Genomic DNA, 14264 nt, shown 5'->3' on the forward strand with positions numbered 1-14264 from the left:
ATATTTGAAAACGTTGGATAATCATCATCGTCAGTTGTATCAATACATCTTTCTCAATATAGGGACCAAACAATCATTCATCCATTGATCCCATTCGATTGCGTAACCGTTTTCACAATATCATTGCAGAAAAAACCCTTTCAACGGTCGCAGTCGCAACGGTAAAACCAATGCAAGTTTTACAAGCCATAAACAATGGATACAAATGTTTTAAACTAACTAAATTCTTAGCCAAATCACCAATTCCTTGTAACTTAGAGAATTCCTACAAGAACGCATGTCAATAACATAAGTTCAACCTGGTTCTCAAGTATCATCAACTCAAATGCGAGAAAATCAGATGGATAAAAATGGCAAAACGAATCAACTTATGTTTGTCAAAAGCAGAGAATGAATTATTGATCTAAACGTGCCATACAAGAAGAAGCTCAGTACTAACCTCAGTGAAAGAGTGTTAAGTTCTGAAGTTGCATATCTATCACAAATAACAATTCAATCCGATAGTGATGCAAATTGTCAGTGCTCAACTCTCCGTCGTGGCCGCCTCGAATTGCAAAACTTCATCATATTCAAAATGGCAATATCATGATTTGGCAAAATGAAGAAACTTCACTCAACAGATTCCCATCCTTCATCTCTCAACAATCGAACCGTGTTTTGGAAACTTTGACTAAAGCCATAGCATTACAATGTCTTGATCTTTTCTCTGCAATGCTTTGTACAAACTCATTAGTAATCACAATATACTTTTCATCATATGTAAGTTAAATGCAAAATCAAAGGAATAGATTACATGTTTTACCCCTTTGTTCAGGATTTAAACCATTCTTCAATAACCTCAAGCACATCGCCCACAGAAGATAACAAAAGGATTAAGTTGATCAATGTGTAATAATACGAGGCCCACCATGTACCATAGCTCGTTAGACTTGTCTCTTGTTCAAACTGCCCTTGCTAACTCACCAATTCTAGTGCTTGAACAAGTTTATTAATTTGGCTCTCCAAAGCATGTCTCGACGCTTGCATGAGCCTAAACAACATTATAGATTAGTAACCAAGCTAAAAAATAAGCAACGAAAATGTGATTTTTTGCAATGGCTACTAGTGTCAACTGAGTTGGTGAGCAAAACAGTGAACATAATAAGCATATTCATTCTCCCTCAAATCAAACTTTTCAGACCATTAAATTCCCTTGCATATACTTGCCCCATCACAACCTTGTCCACGTAATCTTGACAAACTCACCATGTTGACAGAATAATGACTAAGAGCCATCTTAAGTGATACTACAGTTGTGTCACAACATGTATAATGCCAAGAAATCGCTCAAGTACATGACCCTTTTTTATGCTAATGTATAGCAATAGCCATTTTTTCTTAATTGACACATCACGAGACTATCAATCAAAACTGAAAATAGTCATCTCCAAGATCACTAATGATAGCTTTGTGGTTTTATTTGCTGCAGCATCACAATATCTTCTGAATCACTGGTGCTATCAATTTAAGATTCCAGGTGCATTCTTCAAAAAACACTCTTAAAATGTTCACTATGCTGAGCTAGAAATGAAGAAGTCCGAGAAAGTTACCTTGGTTCTTGAGTCTTCAGTTTCATGCATGACCGAAATGCCAACCTTGACGCAAAAGAAATCTAATGCAAATAATGGATGCAGTCAAGCGAGTTCGGATTCAGTCCTAACTTGATCTGATTGCTTAGATAGAGCCACTTCGATATGTTGCTTTGATTCATTAAATTCACACAACTCTGTCGTGCTTGGTATAAGCACTATTTGGTTGGCCAACATGAATTTGAAGCGTTCTGGTTTCTTCCAATTACAAAATCCCTCACTAACGAAAGCGTATACCAGCTGGCTTATAATGAAGGTCTAAAAGATAACAATACAACAAAATGCAGCATCTTTGGTCACACTATACTCAAGCCAATCACCATACACATCACAAAGCAGGATTAATCGATGATATCCTTTTCCAATTTTGTCAGTGGAAATGTATGATTTCGAGGCTGGCAACAACTCTTTTGCAAGTAAAATCTTCGAATTGCATCCTATAAGTAGATGAATGATTGATTTTAGGTTGTAGAGCTGGATAGATGGAAGATCTTTCAAGATGGCTTCAAGTTCTACATGACTTTCTTTTAATGGATCATTTTCTTTATCATTGGCTTTACTTTCTTGGACTGATGAGGATGATTGATCTATTGCTGATTTTCTTTTGAGAAAATTTATCCATATTGCATACCTAATAAGAAGTTTTAAACAATAAAACAATAAGGAATTGTACAAGATTAATAACCTATATGTTTACATACATAGTAATGAAAGCAATAAGACTACATAGTAACCCATAGTGATTTACATATATAGTAATGGAAAGACATAAGAATGTGATATTTGGGTTTGAATTCCTTTAGACTCATTAACATGAATCATGCATATTTATTGAAAAAAGAAGTCAACTCCTTTTATAAAATTTGACTTAGTCAAGTAATTTAATGAGTATGAAAGAAAAGATACATTACAATGATTTTCAAGCTAATCTTTACAAAAATAAATAATTAGTTGTATGTTTATTAAAGTTTAAAAGTTTTTGATATTGTCAACAAAGAACTATTATATAGTGTAACTTTGACATTTATTGAAGAAAAATCCTCTTGAATCATCCGTACTGGGACTGTAAAGTGGCCATGGACCACCCCTCTCCCTTTTAAAAGAAACTTTTAAGCCCTCAAAATTCTAACCCGCCTTATTTTTTCATTATCTTTTCTCATTTTCTAATACATAATAGTATTGCTTTGTTTAAATGAAATAAAAACTAACTTTTCGTATGGAAATCTAAAAATTAACCAAGTCTCCTGTTCTTAAAAAGCAACACTGAAATAAATACAGAAAAATTGAACCATACTAAGAACTAAATGAAGAAGAAGGGATGAATGGGTTCTGTGCTGAAACTGAAAATTCTGGAGGGTCCAGCTAAGCAGTGGATAGAGCTATATATTAGTTACAATCATCAATCTTCATTTCATTTACACTTTGAATCAATAAATAAATAAGTGGGGCCGTGGGGGTCATGAGTAGTTTCCAATTGAAATTTATAACCTATACTGATATCTTTGGAGAACAAAGTTACATTTTGATAAACATGGCAAAAGGAGATTCGAATTCAAGTGGGGACCTGGGGTTGATTCAATAAAGGCCATGCAGAGAGTTTTGAGAACTCTTTCATTATTTTTTTTTTTTTATTTTTTTTTTTTTTTTGCCTTTCCCAATTGAATGGATTAAAATTAAAATACACCTACCAAAGTAACCAAGCCAAACTTATTTCTCAACAATAATAAATTAAAAAAACAAACTGAAATGATACATGTAACATGATCCAAGTTCAAATCCAACCAAAGCAGTAAATAAGGCATAATTCTTGATGAATGAATAATTTATTTTTTGTCCTTTTTCATTGTGCGTGGGGACGTCTGGGCAATGGGCATTGATGCATTGGCTAAATGGTAGGGGACCCTCCTCATTTCAAAGACTCTGGTTGGCCATTAGGAGCAAGATTCAAGTTTAGTAAATCACAAATTCTAAATATATAATACTCAATTTTATTGGAAACTACAATAAAAAAAGCTCTAAAACTGTAAAACATGGAATGAATAGAGAAAATTAGGGATTTAGCCTTTAGGATTAGGGACATTACCTTTTGATAAATGGATGAAAAGTACTGTTGGAGTGTTGGTTCAGTTGTTCAGACTTGGAAGGAGAGTTTGGTGAGAGTCAAAGTCTAAGAGAGACTGAGAGTTGGAGCACCTGCACCATGAGAGAAAAAGGGAAGAGAGAAAGAGGAAAGAGAGGTTTTAGCGTGTGTTTTGTTCTGGAACTGTAAGAGTTCAAAAACTAAAAAAGCTTTTCTTTTCCCAAAATGTCAAAGTTATATAGTGGGCAAAATGTCAAAGTCTTGTGGGGGCGAAATGTCAAAGTTTTATAAGGGGTAAAATGCAAATAAATAAAAATATTTATAGAATCTGAAATTTTTTAAAATTTGAGTGAGGACCGTGGTCCCCACTCGTCATTAAGTAAATCCACCACTACCTTGGCCACAAGAAAGGCCTTGTAACAACCAATTGAACCATCAACATGATGTTTGACCTTATACACCTAGCGACACCTAACAATATTTTGTGTAGAAGATAGTGGAACAAGAACCCAAGTCCGATTACGAATCAAGGCATTGTAGTCCTCAATCATAGCCTGGTGCTAGTGGGGAATAGACTGTACTTGTTTGAAAGTAGTCGGCTCATGCAACACAGGATCAAAGATGTCAGTAGTAAGGGCCTATCAAATCTAATAAGGTGAGGATACCAAGAGCTCAAAGAGAAGTCAAAACCACTGATGGCATGGCAGAGTCGTAGACAGAGCAGACCCTAGAGAGGTCAGGGTCAACGTGGTAGAAACTAGAAAGGACACTAACTAAACAGGGAGTGGCCAAGGCGAGTAAAGAGAGATCGGTAGGGACATTGACCCCGACGGATTAGGAGAGGGTGGAGACACAATCGACGAACTAGCCTCGATAGGAAGGAAGTCAAGAATAGAACAAAAATGATTGATAGTTGAGCTGTTGTAAAGGACGGTGACAACTATTGGAAGGCAGTCGAGGACAGTGGCAAGGAGGTGGCAACAGTGGCACCGGGAAATGTATCATCATGAAATACCATATCACGCAAAATATACACCTACTAGTAGGAACATGTAGACAACAATAACCACAATAGGAAGTGTCATACCCAAGGAAAATGCATGGGAGAGACCGGGGAGCCAACTTTGAGCAATAGTTGGAGTGAATAAAGGAAAATAGGCACACCCTAAAGTTCGCAAAAAACTATAGTCAGGGGAATGCCAGAGAAGAACCTCAAAGGGACATCGGTTCTTCAGGAGAGGCGTACGTAAACTGTTGATAAAAAAATACAACAATAGAAAATGCTTCCAACCAAAAGGATGGAGACAAGTTGGCATGTAACAATTAGCCTTTTGGATGTCAAACTCCTAGCCCGTGACAAGTGGTATCTAAGCAAACTCTGATCCGTCTTTTGGTGTCCCACCGAGTAACCACACAGAAGGGCGTCCACGTGTGATTGTAGGATCCACTTGAGGGTGAGGTGGACAGACAATCATATCGAAAGCTTATTAGAGAGGTCTTAGGCTTATAAAGAAGGGGGAAAAGACCTTTTGGGTGTGAAACTCTTAGCCCATAACAACTTTTTTTTTTTTTTTTTAAGATAAACATCTATATTAACTTTAGTCATTTCACCAAAAAAATCATACTTGAAAAACGAACATCTAAATAAACTTTTCTCAATTTTCTATAGAATGTATGTTTTTAATTTGTATGAACAATTCTAATTGCATACCCAAAAATTGCTTTCTACAAAATGTATGTTTTTAATTTATACGAACAATTCTAATTGCATACCCAAAAAATGATGGTGCACTTAGAACTAAAACCCCAATAGTGACCTAAACAACCACCTTATTTGGCATGTGGAGCCTTGTGGCAATCACAATGTTGAACATCATCGCAACAATGGTAGTTACCCTCATAACCCATTCAGCTTTCCTGTACCCAATGAGATTGGGAAATAAAGCATAGAAATGAGAGAGGAGCCGACAAAAATCCAAGCTACAAGAAAATACAAAAGGTATTACGCTTCTCTTAATATTTCAGATTTATAATTGATGGCAAAAACTACAGCCGATGTAAAAATGATGTAACCTCTCATCACGAAGACTTTTTCGAATCTGTATGAAACTTTTGCACCAAAGGAACCCTACTACCAGTTGATTTGCTATTTGATTTAAGAATGTTTGGCGACTACATTGAAACTTGAATACAACCTTTTGATCTCTTTCTTGTTTGCTAAAACAACAGAGAAAAGGAACAGACAGACGCTATACCACTGTTGCCACTAAAAACCTTAGTCACACCAGTCATCTTGTCTCTTTCATTCACTTTTAAACCAACAAAGAAAGAATATACAAACCATCCCGACACTCAAACCCAATTCAAACCATACCACAACACCATTGAAAACCTTAATCACCCCAGTCATGTCACCTCTCTCATTCGCTTATAAACCAACAGAGAAGAGAACCCGACAGACCACCATACCACAATACCACTAAAATTGTAGGCGACGTGTCCACGAGAAAAGAACCGTCAATGACTGGAGGAAGGCAAGTGGTCGACGAGAAGCAATGTTGATGTACAGTGTTTATATGTATTTGTTTTCAATGATCAGTTACAATGAAGAGGATGATTAAATAAGTACAAGAGGATAACATATAAACATCAACCTATACACAAAACTAATCAGTACGGGAAAGTACAATAATACCCTATATACAATATTATTAAATACTCCCCCGCAATTGAAGCAAGAGATCACGAAGCTATAATTAGAAACAAAGTGACTAAAAACGCTCACGAGAAAGGCTCTTAGTGAAGATATCAGCAAGTTGAGAAACCATGGGAACATGTCGAAGACAAAGAATACCACAAGCAAAAAGCTCACAAATAAAGTTGAGGTCGATGTCAATATGTCGAGTATAAGCATGAAAGACCGAATTCATGGCCATGTGAAGAGTGGATTGATTGTCATAAAGTAATTACGAAGAGGAAGTCAAAGGTAGACCAAGCTCTTAGAGAAGAAAGCAAAATCATCGCACATCGACGATAACATGAGCAAGGACACGATACCTAGCTTCGGCACTAGAGTGAGACATAGTAGTTGACTTCTTGGTAGTCCAAGAGACGAGGTTTCAACCAAGAAACATGTAACCTTTTGGGTGTGAAACTCTTAGCCCTTAACAAGGTTTTTTTTTTTTTTTTTAAATAAACGTCTATATTAACTTTAGTAATTTCACCAAAAAAAATCATACACAAAAAACAAACATCTATATAAACTTTTCTTAATTTTCCACAGAATGTATGCCTTTAATTTGTACTAATAATTCTAATTGCATACCAAAAAAATAATGGTGGATTTAAAACTAAAACCTTGACAGTGACCCAAACAACCACCTCATTTGGCATGTGGAGCCATGTGGTAGTCACAATGTCGAACCTCATCACAACAATGGTAGTGGCCTTCATAACCCGTTCAGCTCTCCTATACCCAACAAAAACGATAAATAAAGCATAGAAATAAGAGAGGAGGCTGACAAAAATGCAAGTTACAAGAAAATACAAAAGGTATTACGCTTTTCTTGACATTTCAAATTTGCAATTGGTGGCCAAAACTGCAACTAATGTAGAAATGATGTAATCTCTCATCATTAAGACTTTCCAAATTTGTCTCCATAGTCATCATTAGATGGAGCCCCATGGATAGGTGGAGTCTAGAAGGAAGATTACAATTTGAGTTGCTAAAGGGGTAACTGTAGTTAGTTTTGGCGGAAGGAAGACTACAAGTAGAGTTGGCAGAGGGAAGGCTACAGGTGGAGTTTTTGGAAGGGAGACTAAATGTTGTCGAAAGGGAGACTGCAAGTGAAGTTGCCAAAGGGTGGACTACAGTTGGAGTTGGGTTCACAGGTGCACCATCTAGAATTTGATTCAAAATTTTAATTCAATGCTTTTGACGAGACTTTGGGTTGTGGAGTTCCTTTAAGCGAAACTTTTGTACCAAAGAAACCTTACTACCACTTGATTTGCTTCTTGATTTAAGAATGTTTGGCAGCTGCATTGAAACCTGAATACAACCTTTTAATCTCTTTCTTGTTTGCTAAAACAATAGAGAAAAGGAACCGACAAAGATCATACCAGTGTTGCCACTAAAAACCTTAGTCACATTCCTTTTCATTCGCTTTAAACCAACAGAGAAATAACCTACAAACCATCCCAAAATTGAAACCCCAGTCACACCATAATACTGAAAACCCTAATCACCACAATCATCTTGTCTCTCTCATTTGCTTGTAAACAAACAGAGAAAGAACCTACAGACCACAATACTACCATTGTCATTGAAACCCTAAGTGTCGAATACAACCTTTCCATCTCTCTCATTCACTCATAAACCAACAGAGAAGATAACCTAGCAGACCACCATACCACGATGCCACTGAAATTGTAAGCGACATGTCCACAAGAAGAGAATCGTTGATGACTGGAAGAAGGCAAGTGGTCAATGAAAAGTAGTGTTGATGTGCAATGTTTATATGTATTTGTTTTCAATAATCAATTACAATGAAAATGATGATTAAATAGGTACAAGAGGATAACATATAAATGTTAGCCTATACACAAAACCAATCACTAAGGGAAAGTACAATAATACCATTATATACAATATTACCAAAAACTCCCCCAATACTCAGATTCGGCACGAGAGCGAGACACGATAACTTGCTTCTTGGTAGTCCAAGAGATGAGGTTTCGACCAAGAAACACGTAACCTTTTGGGTGTGAAACTCTCAGCCATGACAATGTATTTTTTTTTTTTTTTAAGATAAACATCTATATTAACTTTAGTTATTTCACCAAAAAAATTATACATGGAAAACAAACATCTAAATAAACTTTTCTCAATTTTCTACAGAATGAATGTCTTTAATTTGTACAAAAAATTTTATTGCATATCCAAAAAAATTCTTTTTTACTTGATATGAACAATTCTAATTGCATACCCAAAAGATGATGGTACACTTAGAACTGAAACTTGGACAGTGACCCAAACAACCACCTCGTTTGGCATGTGGAACCCTACGGTAGTCACAATGTTGAACCCCATCACAATAATGGTAGTTGCCTTCATAACCCTTTCAGCTCTCTCTTACTCAACGAGATCGAGAAATAAAGCATAAAAATGAGTGAGGAGGCCGACAAAAATACAAGCTACTAGAAAATACAAAAGGTATTACACTACTTTTGATATTTCATATTTAAAATTGGTAGTCAAAATTGCAATTGATGTAAAAATGATATAACCTCCTTTCACTAAGACTTTGAATTTGTCTTCATAGTCATCATTAGGTAGAGCTCATTGATAGGTGGAGGCCAGAGGGAAGACTACAATTTGAGTTGCAAAAGGGGAGATTACAGTTGAAGTTGGCGGGGGGAAGACTATAAGTGGAGTTGTCAGAGGAAAGACTAAAGATGGAGTTATCAAAAGGGAGATTACAGGTGTAGTTGCCAAAGAAGGGATTGCATTTAGGGTTGGGTTCACAGGTGCACCATCTAGAATTTGATTTATAATTTCAATCTAATGCTCTTGATGAGACTCCAAGTTGTGGACCCCTTTTAAGCAAAACTTTTGTACCAAGGACCTTATTGTTACTTGATTTGCTATTTGATTTAAAAATGTTTAGCGACTATATTGAAACCTGAATACAACCTTTTGGTTCCTCTCTTGTCCGCTAAAACAACATAAAAAATGAACCAACAGACCTCATACCATCGTTGTCACTAGAAACCTTAGTCACACCAATCATCTCATCTCTTTCATTTGCTTTTAAACCAAAAGAGAAAAAACCTACAAACCCTCCCAACACTGAAACCCTAGTCTCACACCATACCACAACGCCACCAAAAACCCTAATCACCAGGTCATTGTCTCCCTCATTCACTCATAAACCAATAAGGAAAGAACCTATAAACCACAATACCACTACTGAAACTGAAACCCTAGGTGTCGAATAAAGTCTTTTCGTCTCTCTCAATCGCTCATAAACCAACAAAAAAGAGAACTCAGTAGACCACCATACCACGATGCCACTGAAATTGTAGGTGATGTGTGCAAGAGAAGAGAATCACATGACTAAAGAAGAAGGCGAGTGGTTGACAAGAAGTAGTGTTGATGTGCATGGTTATATGTATTTGTTTTCAATGATAAATTACAATAAAGTTGATGATCAAATAAATACAGATAAAACTTATAAACGTCAACCTATACAAAAACTAATCACTAAGGGAAAGTACAAAAATCCTTGTATACATATTACCACTACTCCCCTGCATTGAAGCAAGAGGTTAGGAAGCTAAATGGAAGCAAAGGATTAGAAGCTCACGAGAAAGGCTCTTAGTGAAGAGAAAATAGCTAAGAAACCAGGAAACATGTCAAAGACGAAGAGTACTACAAGTAAAAAGCTCACGAATAAAGTAGAGGTCGTGTTAATAGGCCAAGTCGAGCATGAAAGACCATATCATGGCCATGTGAAGAGCAGAGATTTTCACAAAGTAGTAACAAAGAAGAAGTCAAAGGTAGACCAAGCTCCGAAAAACAAAGCAAAATCACCACACATCAACAATAACATGTCATGAGCAAGGGCAAAAACTCAAATTCCACACTGAAGAGACATAGTAGCTTACTTCTTGGTAGTCCAAGAGGCGAGGTTTCGACCAAGAAACACATAGCCTTTTGGGTGTGTAACTCTCAACCCATAACAAGGCTTTTTTTTTTTTTTTTTTAAGATAAACATCTAATTAACTTTAGTCAATTCACAAAAAAAAATTATCATGGAAAACAAACATTTAAATAAAATTTTCTCACTTTTTACAAAATGTATGTCTTTAATTTATACAAACAATTCTAATTGTATACCTAAAAATGATGGAGCACTTAAAACTAAAACCCCAACAATGATCCAAACAACCACCTCGTTGGCATGTGAGCCCTATGGCAATCACAATGTTGAACCATGTCACAACAATGGTAGTTGCTCTCAACTCATTCAACTCTCCTGTACCAACGAGATCAAGAAATAAAACATAGAAATGAGAGAAGAGGCCGAAAAAAATCCCAACTACAAGAAAATACAAAAGGTATTATGCTTCTCTTGATATCTCAGATTTACAATTGGTGGCCAAAAACTACAACTGATGTAGAAATAATGTAACTCCATCATTAAGATTTTTTCCAATCTGTCTCCATATCATCATTAGGTGGAGCCCTATTGATAGGTGGAACCCTCTTTGCCAGAGGGAAAACTACAGTTTGAGCAAAAGGGATTGCGTTGGAGTTGGCAGAAGGAGACTATACATGGAGTTGTCGGAAGGTGACATATAAACGTCAACCTATACACAAAACTAATCACAAAATACACAAAGCGAATCACTAGGGGAAAGTACAAAATACCTTATATACAATATTATCCAATACTCCCCTGCAATTAAAGCGAGAGATCCAAAGCTACAATTAGAAACAGAGTGACTAAAAAGGGTCACGAGAAGGCCCTTATAGAGAGATCAGCAAGATGATAAAACATGGGAACATGTTAAAGACAAAGAGTACCACAGGCAACAAGCTCAAAAGAAAGTGGAGGTTGATGTCAATATGTCGAGTACAAGTAGAAAGACTGGATTCATGGGCATGTGAAGAGCGAACTAATTGTCACAAAGCAATTATGGAAAATAAGTCAGGTAGATCAAGCACTTGGAGAAGGAAGCAAAATCCCCTTACATTGGCGGTAACATGAGCAAGGACATGATACTCAGATGTGCCACTAGAGCGAGACATAGTAGCTTGCTTCTTGGTAACCTAAGAGACAATGTTTCGACAAAAAACACATAGCCACCGTAACAAAACACTAGGTAGACAGTTAATGGCCTAATCATAATCAAAGATTTTGAGAGATAGAGGTCAAAGGCCGATGGAAAGTGACATCATGCATGAGAGCACCTTTGATATACTTAAAAATTCATTTAAGGACACACATATCATGGTGAGTGGATACAGACAACAGTTGAGCAACCTGATTCATAGCAAAAGCAATATCAAGTCGAGTGAGAGTAAGATACTGTAAACTACCAATACTCTTGTACGAGATAACATCAGAGAAGAGATCCTCATCACTAGGAAGTACGGATTTAGACGGACTAATAAGTGTAGCACACAAGGCAAAAGGCTTGAGTTGAAAACGATGAAGGAGATCAACCATATATCAGTGTTACAAGAGATACAACATGTATGGTTCCCGAGTAACCTTTAGACCCAAAAAGAAACCAAGAGAACCCAAATCATGACAGGCAAAGTTGGAACATAAGTCAGTGACAAAAGCATCAAGATTTGAGAATGATAACCCAATGAAAACTAAATAATCCACATAAATGAACAAAATAAATACAGAAGAGGAAGAAGAACAGCATATGAAAAGGGAAGAGTCCAATAGACTATTAACAAAACTACGATCCAAGAGAAAAGAGTGGAGATGATGGTACCACTCCTGAGGGAGCCTACTTAAAACCATAGATGGCTTTAATAATGTAGTAGACATGTGATGGTCGACAATGATATGTGAACCCCAAAGGTTGCTCCATAAACATTTCCTCAATTAAGAAACTATTAAGGAAAGAATTCTTGACATCAAGTTGATGCAAGGACCAATCATGCATTGTAGCAAGCACAAGGATCATCCAAATGGTAGTGGGCTTGACTACAAGATTGAAAGTGTCTCCAAAATCGACCCCACGTTACTAATGAAACCCTTTAGCCATAAGACGGGCTTTGTAATGATCAAAAGAACCATTAGCATGGCATTTGACCTAATACACCCAACAATATTCTGTGTAGAAGACAATGGAATAAGAACCCACCTCTGGTTACAAATCAAGGCATTATACTCCTCAATCACAGCTCGATGCCAGTGAGGAATAGATTGTGTACTTTCTAAAAATAGTTGACTCATGCAACACAAGATCAAAGATGTCAACACTACCGGCCATGGAATCTGATGAGGTGAGCAGGCTAGGAGCTCAGAGAGAAGTTGAAACTGTTGGCGACGCAATGGAATAGCTGATGGAGCAAACCTGGAGAGGTTAGGGTCGGCGTGGTAGAAACTAGAGAGAACATTGATTGAACAAGGAGCAATCAAGGCGAGTCAAGAAAGATCGGTAAGGACAGTGACCCTAGTGAACTAGGAAAGGGAATAGACATATTTGGCGAACTAGCCTCAGTAGGAGGGAAGTCTGGACTAGAGCCAAAAATGCTAGATAATTGAGTAGTTGTAGAGGACTAGGACAACTACTGAAAGGAAGCCGAGGACAGTAGTGAGGAGGTAGCAACAGTGGCACTAAGAAATGTATCTTCATGAAACACCATGTGGCACAAAATATACACCTGACTAGTAGGATCATGTAGACAACGATGGCCATAATGGGAAGCATCATACCCAAGGAAAATACATGGGAAATATCAAGAAGCCAACTTATGAGTAGCAGTCAAAGTGAATAAAGGAAAATAGGCACACCTAAAAGTCCACTACAAACTGTAGTTAGGGGAACACCTAAGAACCTCAAAATGACATCAATTCTTTAGGAGAGGCGTAGGCAACCTATTGATAAAAAAACACAACAGTAGAAAATGCTTCTAGTCAAAACGATTGGAAGTAGGTTAACAAGTAACAATTAGCCTTTTGGTTGAAACTCCCAACTTGTGACAAGTGGTATCAATCCGTCTTTCGGTGTACCACCAAGCGCCCATGCAGAGGAGCATCCACATGTGATTGTGGGTCCACTTGAAGGTGAGGTCACTACAACAAAAAAGGCTTTTAGCTACGATTTTGTTAGCGACGGTTTCAAAAATTGTCGCCAAAGGTAACTATTAGCGACGAAATATGAAATTGGTTGCCAATAGTTTCGCGGACTTTCTAATCCTCCCATGATATGGCGGGAAGCAAATTGGCGACGGACTTAGCGACGACATAATTCGTCATACAATGTTTTTGCCGACGAAAATAAAAAAAGCGACGCCCTAGTTTTTTCGCAATGTAACTATATGTCGTCGTGGATACTTTTAAGAGACGAAAATAATACAAAACGTAGCCAAAAGTATTTAACAACGCAAATGCATGGCGTCATAAAATGTTTTTGGCGACGAACATATATAAAGCGACGCCAACGAAGTTTAGCTACGCAACAAAAGGCCAGTCGTAATACCTTTTTGGCGACGAAAATATAAAAAACAAAGCATAATCCATCTGGCTTTGCAAGAAATTGTGCATCGGGAAACGTTTTTTGCTACGAAAATATAAAAAATAACGCAAAATCCATCAGGCTATGCAACAAATTGTGCGTCGGGAAACATGTTTGGCGACGAAAATATAAACAACAATGTAAAATCCATTTAGCTACGCAAAAAATTATGCGTCAAGAATGGTTTTTAGCAACGAAAATATAAAATATGACGTAGAATTTATCTGGCTACGCAACAAATTGTTCGTTGGGAAACGTTTTTGGCGACGAAAATATTAAAAACAACGCAA

This window comes from Pistacia vera, unplaced genomic scaffold (genome assembly GCF_008641045.1).
Source record: "Pistacia vera cultivar Batoury unplaced genomic scaffold, PisVer_v2 Contig73, whole genome shotgun sequence".
Taxonomy (NCBI): Eukaryota; Viridiplantae; Streptophyta; class Magnoliopsida; order Sapindales; family Anacardiaceae; genus Pistacia; species Pistacia vera.